The sequence below is a fragment of the Gopherus evgoodei genome, chromosome 10, assembly GCF_007399415.2.
Source record: "Gopherus evgoodei ecotype Sinaloan lineage chromosome 10, rGopEvg1_v1.p, whole genome shotgun sequence".
Taxonomy (NCBI): domain Eukaryota; kingdom Metazoa; phylum Chordata; order Testudines; family Testudinidae; genus Gopherus; species Gopherus evgoodei.
This window is the reverse complement of record NC_044331.1, coordinates 16,430,237-16,445,676: the sequence shown is the minus strand read 5'-3', so window position 1 is coordinate 16,445,676 and position 15,440 is coordinate 16,430,237. Positions and strand designations below refer to the sequence as shown.

Sequence of the window (15,440 nt, the reverse complement as noted above, 5' to 3'; positions counted from 1 at the left end):
GTTCAAAAGTTTAATGCATCAGGAAAATTACTGGTCCCATCTTTACTAGCCAAGTAGATCATGTGCGAGAAAAATTAAAGAATGGTCACCTCAACCACTGACTAGTTTAAAATAAGTCAAACCAGAAAAGTCTGCTGAAAATGTCAGCTAAGTAAAAGAAGCATTCTGCATAATTAGTATTTAATATTACACAAATATGTATGATTTTGCTTGTGTACATTAAATATACATACATATAATACATGCTTAGTTTGCACAAGTATAAGCCTGTAGTTTTTTTTTTTTCTTTTTGCTTTCATTTGAAACATGAACTCTGGTCACTCAATTAAGGCCTAACTTCAGCTGAAAGATGTTTGGGATACTTTGCACTTAAAGTCAACTTTTGTTGGAGTACTCCCTTTCTCCTGTAATTAAAGAGTAGCAATTTAAAAAAGAGGCATCTGGCCCAAGGGCAGTTAGAATGGCCAGTACAGCTACTGATGAGTATTAAAAATATTTCCATAGTTTGATGGTCACACATTTTGTAACAATACTTTCTAGTAGTAAAACACATTCCCAAAAAATTTCAGAAAGTGAATGAAATTATTCCATAATAAAATCAGAATATGTAATAAGTGTATGTAAGCCTATAAAATACTGAACCAAGTCTGAGATGCCACTGTAATAGGATGTTCTTAGACAAAAAATGAAACCAATTTATGATCCAATTTTTTAAAAAAGAAAATTAACTAATGGAAAATTGAAAATGTGTGAAGTGTACCATGTTGACCATGTTTAATTATCTTGTGAAATGCTTTGCACTGTCACCTGGAAGATCCTGGTTTGCTTTTCATGTCTGTTCTTCTGTTCCCCAAACTTCCAGGTACTGCCGCATCTTAGCTATTTGTAATGTATCCATCAACTTGGTATTTAAGGATTAATGTTAATCAATGTCAGAGAACATAACATAGTATTTCTTTGATCCTCAGGAGCAGGTGTGTACGAATACATCTGTGCATGCATGCACATACAGACACTGTTTTGTGAAGGAAGGAGGGAGTAATTAGGGAAGGCTTTTAAAAAAAAAGAAAAAAGAAAAAAAGAAAAAAGTATGCCTTGCATTTGAACCAAATATCCAGACTTGGGCACTATCTGATCTCTCTGTCTAGGAATACAAAGGGATCACAGTAAAAACACTTTGCAATACTCAATAGAAACTCCTCTTCATAATACAAAATTTATAGCATAGTCCAAGCCTGAAGACCCTTGGGACACTGAGAAAAGGTATTACAAAAAGTCATCCTAAATATGAAAGCAAAAGGGGAGGAGGGGGAATGGTGTGGAAAATGAAGATAACCCTCTCTCTGCTCCCAAATAACAAGTAACCACCACACTATGCTCAAGTAATACATAAGATTTGGAGTGGTACTGTATTGATTAGTTTTGAAGGAAGCCCCATCTTCAGCTGGAAGGACCATGGCTGCAACAAAGCGCAAGAGGAATGAATTTCCTCCCCTGGCCCCCTTTTGTTTTTGTTTTTGTTTTTTAAATTGGAGCTCTGATGGTCCTTAACACAACTACCCAGAATATCAAGAGAAAAGGGGGGTGGAGGGGACTTAGAAAACATTAAATCTAGCTTTTAAGCTTCTTTGCATACACTGTTCCAAATACACCAAAATCTATACAAAGTGTTCTTCGCCTTTTTATCTATAACACAAAAAATAAATAGTATCGATCTTAAATGACAAACATGGACATGACTTAAAACTAAAGCAGATTACTTTAAACAAATGTTATCATTGTATAATCTAGAAGCAACTGTCACATTCAGTTAATTCAAGTCTCATCAGAACCAGAGAAGTCAGAGTTAAAAATAAAGCTCTTTTGCAGTTACACAACATTTTAGAAAACAGTAGCATGATCCTCAATTTTTTACAATTAATACAACCAGGTAAGCTACTGTTGTACAACTTGACTTTTTCAAATAAAAATACCAAACTTTAAACTAGCTATAAATGATAAAAGAAACTCAGTCAAGTTTGCATCTCTCAACAGCTTATTTCCTGCCCAAAGAGCCCTTTTGTTCTGCTTCCCCGCATACATTTTAATATTCTGCCAGCACTGGAAAAAAAAACAATCACAAAATTTGGCACACACGTAAGCATAAGTGCCTGAGAGGGTAAAATGAAGAAATACAACAAGATTAGAACAAACAAAAAAATCCTACCAAGAAAATCTGCACAATTTTCTGTTTGCTTCACCCCAGATTAACTTCACTGGAAGCTGTACTCCTGAGCAACCTAACCTGAACAGAAAGCCCCACCTTCTTCAGTTCTACTGGCTGAAATGGAAAAAACTCCACCCTGTCACTAAAACTTGTATCTGTGATTGGTAAAACTTAATATCCATTATTTAAAGAACTTTTCCTTGCTAGCATGTTCGGTTAATCTGGTTAACACACCCTGGACAAGCTGGTTTCTTAAAGAAACAGCATACAAGCCTTTAGTTCTGCCAACTTAAGGTACTTTATTACATTATTTTGACTAGCTGGATACCAATTAACATTACATAAAACTGAACAATACAAACCTAGATTTTGCTACTCTGGATCTTGAACATAACACTCAAAACCATATGGATTCATAGGGTTTTATCTAGAAACATAAAGGTGATGTTAAAGAATACATACTTTTGTCAAATCTGATCAGTCTATTACTAAAGAACTAGATGTACTGTAAAACTTCATGAAGTGAAATGGAAAGAATTCTATATAAAGCTTAACTGCTGCTTGCTTTTTAATACAGGATAAAATTTAATCCAAGCTCCAGGAATAAATTCACTATTTAAAAATCACATAATAAACTAACTGAAAAATTAAGTACACTATATGTAACTTTCAAGGTATGATTTAGTAGTCTAAACTTGAAAATATGAAGTCAGTCACTTGTTGCAACCTGCTTTCTTCTGCTAATTGAAGACATAACTCAGCAAAAGTGTTTTCCATAGTGTGAAAGCCAACATCTGGATCTTACCAGGGTTGAGGTATGTTTCTGTGTCAGAGACAATGAGTGGTTTTTATTTTTTGCTGATTCAATCTTTGTTTATCTAACACTATTTTAAAGCTATTTTAAAAAAAATGGATTTTAAGAATTAGATCTGATAATTAGCTTATGATTAAATATTCCATTTGGCTGATCTTTACACTTCATAACTGAATAATACAAAATGCTGTCAGTTTGCATTAACAAGATCTTAGGTATCAGATATTTTTTTTTTCCCCCAATGAACAGCTCCCTCCCCACCTGACAGAAGAGTCTACCTAACTGACAAACCTGACATTCAAGGGGAAAAAGTTGCACAGAATAAAGAAGCATCTTGCATCAGGTCTCACAAATGCACAGATCACTTCAGGAAGACCTCTCCCTGACTCAGCCCAGAAAATGCTGTAATCTGCAGACTGACAGATGAACAGGACACCTGTCCCCTTTTAGTGCCACCAAAGTTCAGTCAGTTAGTGTTGTATTACATGAAAGATTTTCCTGGGTTTAATATTTCATCCATTTCAAACTCTACCCACGATGGTACAAGCTGTGAATTATCTGCACATTTGTACTTTTGTCAGGTTTTGTTGGGGGTGCGGGGTAGGGAGCGGGTTGGTATTTTTTTTTAATACAAGGGAAAAGTTAGAGGAAGAGACAGGAGGAGGAAACAAGGATCTCCAGGGAGAACAACCAATTCCCAGACCTCTGGTTCTCACGCCTCTTTCCTCAAGACTCCATTGCAGCAGCTTTCCTTCTGAAATAATTAAGGTCTAGGCCTGTGTTTCCCAAACCTGTGACGCCGCTTGTGTAGGGAAAGCCCCGGGTGGGCCGCGTCGGTTTGTTTACCTGCCACATCCGCAGGTCTAGCCAATCACAGCTCCAGGCCAATGGGGGCTTCTGGAAGCAGCGTGGGCCGAGGGACGTACTGGTCGCTGCTTCCAGCGGCCCCTATTGGCCTGGAGTGGCGAACCGTGATCGGCTGGACCTGCGGTCATGGCAAGTAACAAACCGGCCCGGCCTGCCAGAGGCTTTCCCTACACAAGCGGCGTCCCCAGTTTGGGAAACACTGGTCTAGGCTATACTGCAAAATGGATGCCAGTTTCAACAGTAACTGCACACCACACCATAGTAACTCTAGCTCAGGAACCAATCCATGCAACAAACCTTGATGCCAACTCTGCCCACATATCTACACCAGCGACACCATCACAGGACCTAATCAGATCTGCCACACCATCACCAGTTCATTCACCTGCACATCCACCAATGTAATATACGCCATCATATGCCAGCAATGCCCCTCTGCTATGTACATCAGCCAAACTGGACAGTCGCTAGGAAAAGGATAAACGGACACAAATCAGATATTAGGAATGGCAATATACAAAAACCTGTAGGAGAACATTTCAACCTCCCTGGCCACACTATAGCAGATCTTAAAGTGGCCATCCTGCAGCAAAAAAACTTCAGGACCAGACTTCAAAGGGAAACTGCTGAGCTTCAGTTCATCTGCAAATTTGACACCATCAGCTCAGGATTAAACAAAGACTGTGAATGGCTTGCCAATTACAAAACCAGTTTCTCCTCCCTTGGTTTTCACACCTCAACTGCTAGAACAGGGCCTCATCCTCCCTGATTGAACTACCTCATTATCTGTAGCTTGCCTGCATATATATACCTGCCCCTGGAAATTTCCACTACATGCATCTGACGAAGTGGGTATTCACCCACGAAAGCTCATGCTCCAAAACGTCCGTTAGTCTATAAGGTGCCACAGGATTCTTTGCTAGTTTCAACAGAGTTGAGGGATAACTGTTTTATATAGGGTCTCCAAGATTGTATTTGTAGAGCAATGGGCCCTTTTCATCTACAATAGCAGAATAGTTTAGAAGTCCAAGATAACATAGTATTTTGCTGTGACTAAATTATTACTCACATTTGAGGGGGATATTTACAGCAAAATACTAGGCTGAATTTTAAAGTATGCACCACTTTCTAACAAAGGCTTTTTTTAAATTAAAAAAAGGGGGGGTTAACTTTAAGAAGGCTCTACAGCTGCACAATATATTCTAGTGCCTAATATACTAACTGAAAAAGTCAATTCAGAGGCCTAATCCCAAAATGCTTTGGTAGGATTCTGTACTTTGAATGCACAGAACATTAAGAATAAAGTTAACTCAGATCCTCTTCATATAATTTCACAGCTGTATTGCAAAAGACAGCATTAAATCATAAAAGTGCCACGCAGTCTAACCAATCGATGGCAAGAACATAGTTTAGGCAAATAAAGCAATATGAGTAAGACTTGTGAACGGTCACAATGATACCTAGGACAAACTTCTAACTTTCAATTTGGCGTTCATGAAGTTGTAGGTCTGTGAGAACAATAGCTACCGTCACAAAATCTTATCATCAAAACCACCCTGCTCTGGAAAGGCAACATCTTCTGCCATAAAAACAAGTTTTGTTGCTTACATATACAACCTCATATTGTATTTACATAGTACCTTTCTTCCTAAAGAATCCCAGAGTGCTTTAAAAGTCCATACCTATCCATAACCACAGAAACGCAGCCACCATCAGATGATCTACAACATCCAAACAAATAGCACACTACATAGTAGTGAAAGGGGAGACAATTTTGTCCAAGGATACCCTATTTTTACTAAGTGGGCCAGGGAATAGTTTGCTGCTCTTGTGAAGTAAACAGACACCCTCACACACACACGCACGCACACACACACACAAATCAGAGAAGTGGGGTAAGGATATAGCTGGCTTGGATTCTTATTTATTACATATCAAAGTTCACGTGTGAATACAGCTGAATTTACGGGTTAGAAATCCAGGTTGAAATTTTGTTGCTCAAATCCCTGTCCAGCCTCAAAGAAAACCATAATCAGGACTGTTGAAAATGAGCATGAAGGACACTAATTTCATAGGGTTAATTTCTGCACACCTCTTATATTTTTCTGGATCAGAGTCTGGAGAAATTCACTTTATTTCAAACTCAGGAAGGAAAATTAAGCCTTTGCTGCTCTTGTAACATCCGCAGAGACAGCAGAGTGAAACTGATGTGATCATCATAGTTGCAATCTGCTACTTAATTAGGGAAGCTCTGAGCATGAGCAACCTTGAAGACAAATTCAAATTTTAGCTGCTACTGTAACTTGCACTGGAGACAAGAGTAAGAAAAGAAGGTGCCTTAGTCTCACTTGATTATTTTAATTGTAGAAAACCCAGAAGTCTATTTCTGCTGCAATATTAAGATATATAAAAGATACAGCAAGTTAGTGAGACTAGATAGCTCAGGAAAAGAAGAACTGAGCCTGTTACATTTAAGTCTCCAGTTCAAACAGAACAGAATGAATGGCAGTGATCGAAAGCTTTCATCTGAAGACTGTTCAGTGATCTATGTAAAAACGTCAGTCTCAGTCCAGGTCCCTATGGACATGTGTGAATCACAAAAACCTGCCAAAAATTGGTGCCATGTGTGAAGCAGTCTTAGGAAACACAACATTTACCTCTAGGTTTCTACAGGTTAATAAATGGCAACACAGCATAGGGAACTACAGCTTTCATGTGCTGTACCTGCACTGTGGAAAAAAGGGCTTCAGCCTCCAGGACTGTCAATATGCCAGTACCATTATGGGTTTCATTCTTCGGTGTGTTTTTTTAAGAAATGCAGCTCTAACTTTTAGCCTGCTTTCCACCGTTATCTGCCTTTTAATTTTAAGTTATGGTACTAGTTATTTATCTTGCAAATTCTCTCTCACTCTGGGCAAATTTTTAAAATTTATGAATATTTACACAAACAGTAATTATGCTTTTGAAGTTGCTATATACAAAAACTTTACTATTCTTAATAATTTTGAAAATAGTATACCTACTGATCACCAGATGAGCTCTGAATACTTTAAATTATTCTATAAAAATAGCCACTCTCTCAACAGATGACTGACATGTACACTAGTGCCATGACTACATGAACATACATATCATTGTTTCAAAAGTATATTCCAAAAACACTGTTCTGTTCACTTTCTTATACCATGGTGAGGGCATAGTATCTGGACATATCCTCAAAAGAGAGACTGATTTACATCACTGATGTATTCTATGTATACCAGCTCCTCCCTGAGTTAGTTGCATGAGATTGCAGTTTGCAGATATGCTAGTAGGTTATGAGTAGCTGCGTGGAAAGATCAAAGAATGGAGATTTGCATTTTCAGCTGAAAGTTTTGAAGTTAGTGTTCATCCTTTGATCCTGTGGGTGTGAGTTCCACCACCAAGAACAAACTCTTCCCTGTGCAGATGAGCTTCTCCTTAGTGATGTACAATTCCATTATTCAAAAGGAGCAAAACTGTCAATGGCAGTCAAGCGCCTGGATGGTTAAGCAGTATTTCACGTATTCTAGGGTAAAACCAGAGGATTAGGACCAAGACCTGGAATCTGACTATTTGTTCAACAGGAAGCCAGCAGAATGAGCGGTATACAGATGTGCTCTTGGTAACCTCACAATCTTTCTAGCAAAAAGTGACAAAGCCTTGTGGTACCTTATAGACTAGCAGACGTATTGGAGCACAAGCTTTCATGGGCGAATACCCACTTCATCAGATGCATGAGAACTCTGTCGCTTTTTACAGATCCAGACTAACACGGCTACCCCTCTGAGTCTTTCTAGTGCTTTTCTGGATGCTTTCAATCCAAGACATATTGCACTGCTACAATCAAGTCTGGAAATAATAAAAGTGCAAGGCCTTAGATGCCTGGTTAGCCATAGAAGGTCAAATGTGTTTTTGTGACTGATGCTACAGGAAAGCACAACAAAAATATCCTGAAGGACCCTATACATTAGATACCTTAAAGTCTCCAATACTCCAAAATTGTCAGCATGGCAGAAAGCACCTCACAGTGCTTCCTTCTGCCTAGGAGCAAAACAGGACAGAGTAGCTTCAGCCAGTTTTACACCCAGATGCTAGGTGACAGAGATTTCGTGAAGATAAACAGTTGAAGCTGCAATTGTCAGAAAGATGTAGCCAATACTCAAGAAGTCTCAATCACTCCCAAGGATTATGATATTCAGTAAGACCAGGAAAGAGTAGTGACTATTATAGAACTATACAAGTGAAAGCTCTGGTGGTAGACATCATACATCATGTCTTTTGGCTTCAGCCCCTGTGGAAGGATCCAGACCATTCCCTTGACATCAGCCATCTCGCTCAGATGGGACAGGAGCATCCTACAGTATGGTTGAGCCTGCTGAATTCAATAGCCTAAGAACATGTGTATATCCATGTTAGCCCTTTTCGCTAAACTGAAATAAGCATGTCCAGTAAGCCTATATAGAACAAGCCAAAATTTGTTCAACACCCGATTCCAAAAGGCTACTCAAGATCCAGGTGCATATAACTTTATCCCAATTAGCTGCCAAGCATACTTATGGTTCTTTAAAGAGAAGTGATTAATATAGTTGCTACAAGAAAGCACACATTTTCACAGGAACAGGAGGTACCCTAATCAGTAACCATAGTAACTTCTCAGTAGCTTGTGTTAATATTTCTGTCATCTACTGATAACTTTAAAAAGAGAGTGGTAAGTTATTTGTATGGGGTTTTGTGCAGACTGTTTGAGTTTAAGGTAGTCAGATGCTGAATTTATAACTACCGTAAGTTCTTATATTTTCAAACATACACCACTTGAGTTATAAGAGCAAAACAATATGACAAACTGGAAGCCAATTTCCATATGTATAATATACCAAACTAATTGCTTATGAAGATAAAAAAAATAAAAATAATACAAAGGGACCCAAAGACATAAATACATGCAGGAAATAGTTTCAGTTCTCTCTTTAAAAAATAAATAAAAGAAAAGAAAATGAAAAGAAAAGTTGGAGAAAAAAATCACAACTATTCAGTAGTGAAGGAGACAACTGAAAAGAAGTCACACCAATAGTGATAGAGGGGTGGTAGTAAATATCAAATCAGATATAAGCTTGCAGTGATATATAGCAAAAAAAACAATAACACTATACACATACCACACAATGACACTTTGGGAAGAACAAAAAGGCAGATCAGGGGTTCTCAAACTGTGGGTCAGGCCCCAAAAGTGGGTCACCACCCCATATTAATGGGGTAGCTAGGACTGGCTTAAGACTTATTGGGGTCCACGGCTGAAGCTGAATCCTGAGCTCCGCTGCCAGAGGCCAAAGCCTGAGGGCTTCAGCCCTGCGTGGTAGGGCTCAGGTTACAGGGCTCCTGCCTGAGGCGGAAGCCCTTGGATTTCAGTTTTGGGCCCCCTGCCAGGGGCAGTGGGCTCAGGCTTTGGCCCCACACGCCCCTCCACCCGGGGTGGCAGGCCTCGGGCAGGCTCAGGCTTCATTCCCCCCACCCAGTAATTTTTGTTGTCAGAAGGGAGTCGCAATGCAATTAAGTTTGAGAATCCCTGGACTAGATAGAAGGGGACCATCCCCTTCTATATGACACATTGGAGATCGTTTCTAGTGCAAAGTACATTTCTATGTACCTGGGTAACAGAAAGATATCAATAGATTAGAGAGAATTCAAAGAGCCGTGATAAAAGTTATCAAGGAGCCTGAAGAAAATGGTTAAGAAATTAAGGAAAAGTTTAGGACTAGATACATGTAAATCTGCTGATCATCTAAGGGAATGAGAGAATGATTAACCATCTAGAATTCAAAGAGTGTAAACAAACCAAGAGAGGAATTATTTAAGGTGGAACCAGAGGCTATAACAAGGAATAATTGGATGAAATGAAGAGGACTGAATTTCAGTTTTAAAGGTCATGGCTATAAAGTTCGGGATATATACTACCCTCAATACACTAACGTTAATAGAAGTTTGACACAATAATTGAGAGTAGATTATATACCCTCAGCAGAATGAAAAAAAAAAAACCCACCAGCCAAATTCTCTACCCACTCCCCCCAGGCGTTTTGGGCACAGATTTCAGTCACAGAACAAGTGCAGACACAGAGTGAGAGAAAGGACCTCAGTGCAACTATGCAAGACACATCTAAGTTCATAAAACCTGGGAAAAAGAGGTGCAGCCGCTTCTGCCACTACCACTGCTGGTGAGTATCTGTCATTACATAAATACATTCGCTGCCTGCTTCTGTAAAAACAGTTCAGTGAAATAATTAATGCTGACCTGTAAGAAGTCATTCTTTCAGAGTTAACAACCCACTGAGACAAAAGGAGATGTTCACAACACTCACGCCTAGCATTTCAGGCTTTTCAGAGACTGGAGAGCGAGTACTGCATCAAGGTTACATTGGGAAGGTTATTTTCACAAGTGTAAGGACTAGAAAAAATATAATATTTTAAAATGAAATCCTAAGTCAATCATACACACTGGTTCGACTGGGAGCTTAGTACCACAATTTAGATTGTTCAGTAAGCAAAAATTCATCCACATGCTCCCAAAACAGCCAGGTGTTCTGGACTGAAGCCATCCTAGTATTAAATATTTATATTATAGTACTGCCCTAAGGCCCTAACCCCCAATGGAGCGCTGGCTGCTGTATAAAAACACACAAGCATACAAACTCAATCCTTACCCTTACAACAGAAGCAGCAGTCTCTGTGTTTACATAACAGAAGAGCTGGTTGAAAAAACAATTTAGGACAATTCTCTCAAAAATGCATCTCGGATTGGTTAAACAAACTATTCTGACCACCTCTTTATAGCACCTTTTGCTTGGAAAGATCCCATAACACTCTACAAAACAGAAGAATCACATCACCTTTGAAAAAACAATGAGAAGTACTTGTGGCACCTTAGAGACTAACAAATTTATTTGGGCATAAGCTTTCATGGGCTAGAACCCAGTTCATCAGATACATGGAGTGGAACGAACTAATGCACGCGCACACACACACCAATTCTAATGAGACAATTCAATTATGTCCAAACAAATTTTTTAGTCGCTAAGGTGCCACAAGGACTCCTTGTTGTTTTTGCTGATACAGACTAACACGGCTACCACTTTGAAACCTGTCACCTCTGAAATTCAGCCTCCCTACAGCAGAAGCCAAGATACCTGCAAACAAGTTGAGTAACAACAAGGGAAGGGGAATTGTCACTGAAGGACACTAGTAGAAATTCTACCCTTATAAAGTTTCCCTTGGGCTTTCATGCTATTAGTGGGGGGGGGGAGAAGAAACAACCCAAAAAAGGGAGAAACCACAATTAAATACAACACACTGTGTGTAACTCAATTTTGACTCCTTCAACCCTCTGTACCCGATGGGCTGAGTCCAACTCCCCTCTCTCCGTGCCCCACAAATTACAGGAAGTCCTAGAGGCTGAGCCACATCGCCAGATGCTCCTTCCTGGACGCTCACCTGACTCATCCAAACAAACATCCAGGACTGGGATGGGGGCAAGAGAACAGCAGCTTCCTTGAGTGAGACTCACTTCCCATGTTTGTGTGTGGGAGGGGTGCGCCCCACCTGCCCCGTATTCCCCATGGGGGCCCCTCCTTAGCCACCCCCTCGTCTCCCTTTACTCTTCCCGGGGACCCCCTCACTCCGGGCCCCTCTGCGGTCAACCCCCCCTCACTCCGAGCCCCCTCACCTGCGGTCAGGCCCCCCCTCACCTGCGGTCAGCCCCCCCCATCTACGGTCAGGGCCCCCCCAACTCCGGGCCTCCCCCATCTACGGTCAGAGCCCCCCCAACTCCGGGCCCCCCCATCTACGGTCAGGGCCCCCCCCACTCCGGGCCCCCACATCTGCGGTCAGGGCGCCCCCGGCCGGGGCTGCTGGTCCCCTTATGCTCCAGGCCACGGTGCGGAGGGCGGGGGAGCCTGCCCCCCATCACCACGCTGGGGGTGCTGCCCCTCCAAGACAGCCGCCCAGCGGGCCCCCGTAGCCTGGCACCCGCTCTTACCTGGCCCCAGGGCCCGCTGAAGCCCCCACTCCGCCCGGCCGCCGCCGCTGGCCCCGCTCGCTCGCTCGCTCTTTACTAAACTTTTTTTTTCCTGTTTCGTTGCCCTGAGAGTGACGCGGGCGGGCGCTGATTGGCGGAGCCTGGAGTGTGGCACTGGCTCCTGCAACTAATTATTACAGGGGACGGCGGCGACGTGAACCACAGAGCTGGACAGAGAGGGATTTAAAGGGACAGCGCCCCAGCGCGCAGCAGCCCCCTGACCCAGCCGTGGGATGGGGGGCAGAGCAGAGGGGGCAGGGCAGGGCAGTAGGTGAGGTAACGGGAGAGCGTGGGAGAAGCTTAGGGGAGGCGAGCGGCAAGTGTGGGTGAGAAGAGGATGGGATAGGAGATTGGGAAGGAGAGCGGGGATGAGCAAAGGGTGGCGGGGGGGTAGGGGTGATGGGTAGGAAGGAAGGAGAAAGGGGAGATGGAGGAGGAGGGCTAAGGAGGAAGAAGAAGGAAAGGGGCAAAGTGTCAAATAGGAAGCAGTTTTGTGGCAACTGTAACATGAATCATAATAACACAAGACAAAAATGTATTGATAGGTCAGGGAAATGTCCCCCCCCCCCCATCCCCATGTATTTAATGTTCAGTAACTCCTCAGCCAAGGCACCAGTGCTCCCTCCTCTATATATTTCTCTGCAGAGCTCTACCTCCAACAGTGACAATCTAAATGGGGAGACTTAAAAACAAGCCATTCTATTTAAAGATGTGTCAGGGAACTTACATATTGCAGAACACACCCTTTAAAAGCTACCTTGATCCAGAGTAAGGGATGGAACCACCTTCCACATAAATTAGGGGTGGCAGGTTTGTTTCTGTGGTTTGTGTCATTGTTTGTTACAAGTTTCCTGAGTAATATTTACTTAGGACCAGAGCTTCAAGACCTTTGTGTGGCTTCTTCCCATTCCAGGAATATTTCACAACTAAATCACTGACGCATGCAACCTTATATTCAAACAACTTTGCAGCTGAGCGCTCTGTGGAGAGAGAAGAGAATTCCTGTGGCATCCCCTTTGAAGTCAGTCTGATTAAAATATTTTGCTCACTGAAACCAGCATGATCTGTAAGTATTTTTCCATTTAATTATTTATTTATTTGACTGCTGCTCCAAAGATTTTACATAGTTTCATCTTTTCAGCTCTCCACTGTACCCACTTCTGCATAGGAAGATGTTTGGCATTTACAAGAATGATTCTGGCTTACTAAACTGAGATAAATTTTACTGTGTAGCCTTTTTTATTGTTCTATGAACATTAAAAGTATATAGTCATGTCAGTCCGTTAATCAAATACATTCGTGGTCACTTGCTTTTAGTTTAGTTTAGCTACTTTATTTCCCCTATAAAAAGTCAGCTCCAGATTTTGAATATCTTGTAGTTCTGTGCAATATGTCACACCAGTTTTATTTTCCCATGGAGAGCTGAGACAATATACCACATCTTATTTTTATATAGTGATTTTTATTTGGCGTCTTCAGTTCACAGTATCACATAACCGCACAGAGTCAGCTGTAAATTAAAGCACAAAGGAAGGTTTTAAAATGAGATTTAAAGAGCATGAATGACTCAGTGGCTTGAAGGCAGCTAGGAGAGGTGAGAATTCCAGATAGATGAAACAGCACAAGCAAAAACGCAACCTCAGCTGTGGAAAGTTGAGGGGAAGAGGTCAAGATTGGAGGTACACACAGGAGAATAGCTGGATGATGGGTCAGAGAAGTTAGGTAAAGTGAGCCCATGGGGAGTTTTTTTTGAGGGGGAAAGAACAATTTTGAAGTAGATTAAGAAATGGAGAGGAAGCCAGGGAAGGTGATTATGGATAGGACATGTTTCCAGTTCTTGGAGGGAACGTTTAGCCAGGTTGCTGCATTTTAGAATTTCTGAGTTTAGATAATAGGAATTTGGGAACACTATGAAGAGAGGATTGCAACAGAACATAAATCAAGATTTCACAAGAGATAAAATCAAGGTACAGATGATCCAGTAATAGACTTACAGACAGAGGAGATTCAAAAAGTGAAAAAGGTTCTGCATGAAGATGATTTGTGAATGATGATTTCTAGGTTTCTGGGCATGGTATCTGAAACCATGTCTACACTAGAAAGCTTTCTTGGTAAAATGTCTGCAGGTAAGCATCTGCCAAAATAGCTGTAGAGTGCATTCACATTTGTCGGCCTTTGCTAGTGCAGTGCTACCTCACAGTGCCAGGTTGTATTGGCAGAAGATATGTGGTATTGTGCGTTGGCATCACAGGGTCCCCTGAACCACCGGCACACTACTTTGTGGGAAATTTTTGTGGTGTACTATGGGATACCAGCACAACTTAGGGAACTGGGGGAGTTTGAGTCAAGTTCCCACCATTTCTTCTGTTCCATCCCATAATCTTCTCTTTTTCATACCAGTTTTAAAATTCCCATGTTTCTCTCTGGTTCATCCCACAATCCACTCTCCTTCGTTCAGGTTTTCAATCTCTTCACCATCTCGCCATCAGAAATATGGATGCTGAACAGATTAGTGGAGCTCTTGTGTCTATTTCAGAGACAAGATGACTGATTCTTTTGTATTTGCAGAACCACCACAGTGACTGGTCATGCAGCAGGGAAAATGAGAATAGTGAGGAGGAGTAGATGATGAGGTAGCAGTGAATGAAACTGGACAGCCGCTGTAGGTATTCACTGAAACCTGGAATGATGCAGAACTTTCAGGGGTGGAACGCCACATTCCTGGAGTTGTTTACCAAGTTTGTCCCCAACCATTCAGTGCATACACACCAAAATGAGAACTGTTCTGACAGTGAAGAAATGTGTGAGTTAAGGGCAGTAATACTGATAGCAGAGCCAGGAACACGAGACAAAGACTCATGGACTTTCCTCCTTGAAACATTCAGACTCAGGAAGTTATCATGTAGCTAGGAGCTGACAGAGCCAAGACAGGCAGCTAAATGGAAAATAGAGAGAGAATAGAAGATGTGCAGTTGTGCGTCATCTTCATAGATACTGCCTGCATTTGAAGCTAGTAGTGAATTGTCCCCAAGGGAGAAGTTATATGGAGAAGAGGCCCAAGGAAAGCGTTTTTCAGTAATGGAGGAGATAGAGGCTAGGTGTAAATCTTGGTCCACTACAAATGGGAAAGGTGTGATTAAAGAAGGAAGATTGAAAGCAAGAGAGGAAACCCCAATTTTCTCACTGGAGGAACTAAAGGAAGATAGCACCATCAGTAGTATAAAAAACTGCCCTGAAGTCAAGTAGGATGAGAAAAGAGAGGGATCTGTGATCAGGGGAAAGAATAAATTGTTAAACACTGGGAGAAGGGCCTTCTGCTCTCAATACTGAGAAAGGGTCTCAAAGGCTCAACAGAAACAGCTGGTGGAAAGAGAAATCTATTTGCTCTAAAACGTTGCTGAGGAGGAACAAGAGACTGAAGATGAGATGGGAAATTATCAAGTGAGTAGTTGTTGTTTTTTTTT

At 41.4% G+C, this 15,440-nt stretch overlaps 2 protein-coding genes across 5 annotated transcripts in view; one reads left to right on the top strand and one right to left on the bottom strand.

The window, feature by feature from the left end:
* Positions 1-12,017, bottom strand: part of ZFAND6 (zinc finger AN1-type containing 6) — a 52,351-nt gene extending 40,334 nt beyond the window's left edge. Inside the window, exons 1-2 of one of the 4 annotated variants that reach the window (XM_030577832.1) lie at positions 2,222-2,227; positions 363-368 (exon numbers count right to left, since the gene is read on the bottom strand). The gene's annotated coding sequence lies outside the window, so the exon portion shown is untranslated. The other 3 variants (XM_030577831.1, XM_030577833.1, XM_030577830.1) reach the window with 3 other exon arrangements.
* A 127-nt stretch (positions 12,018-12,144) lies between these two features.
* The window catches only part of MTHFS (methenyltetrahydrofolate synthetase), a 77,084-nt gene continuing 73,788 nt past the window's right edge, over positions 12,145-15,440 (top strand). The window contains exons 1-2 of the mRNA XM_030577829.1: positions 12,145-12,247; positions 12,890-13,042. The gene's annotated coding sequence lies outside the window, so the exon portion shown is untranslated. The remainder of the gene's footprint in view (positions 12,248-12,889; positions 13,043-15,440) is intronic.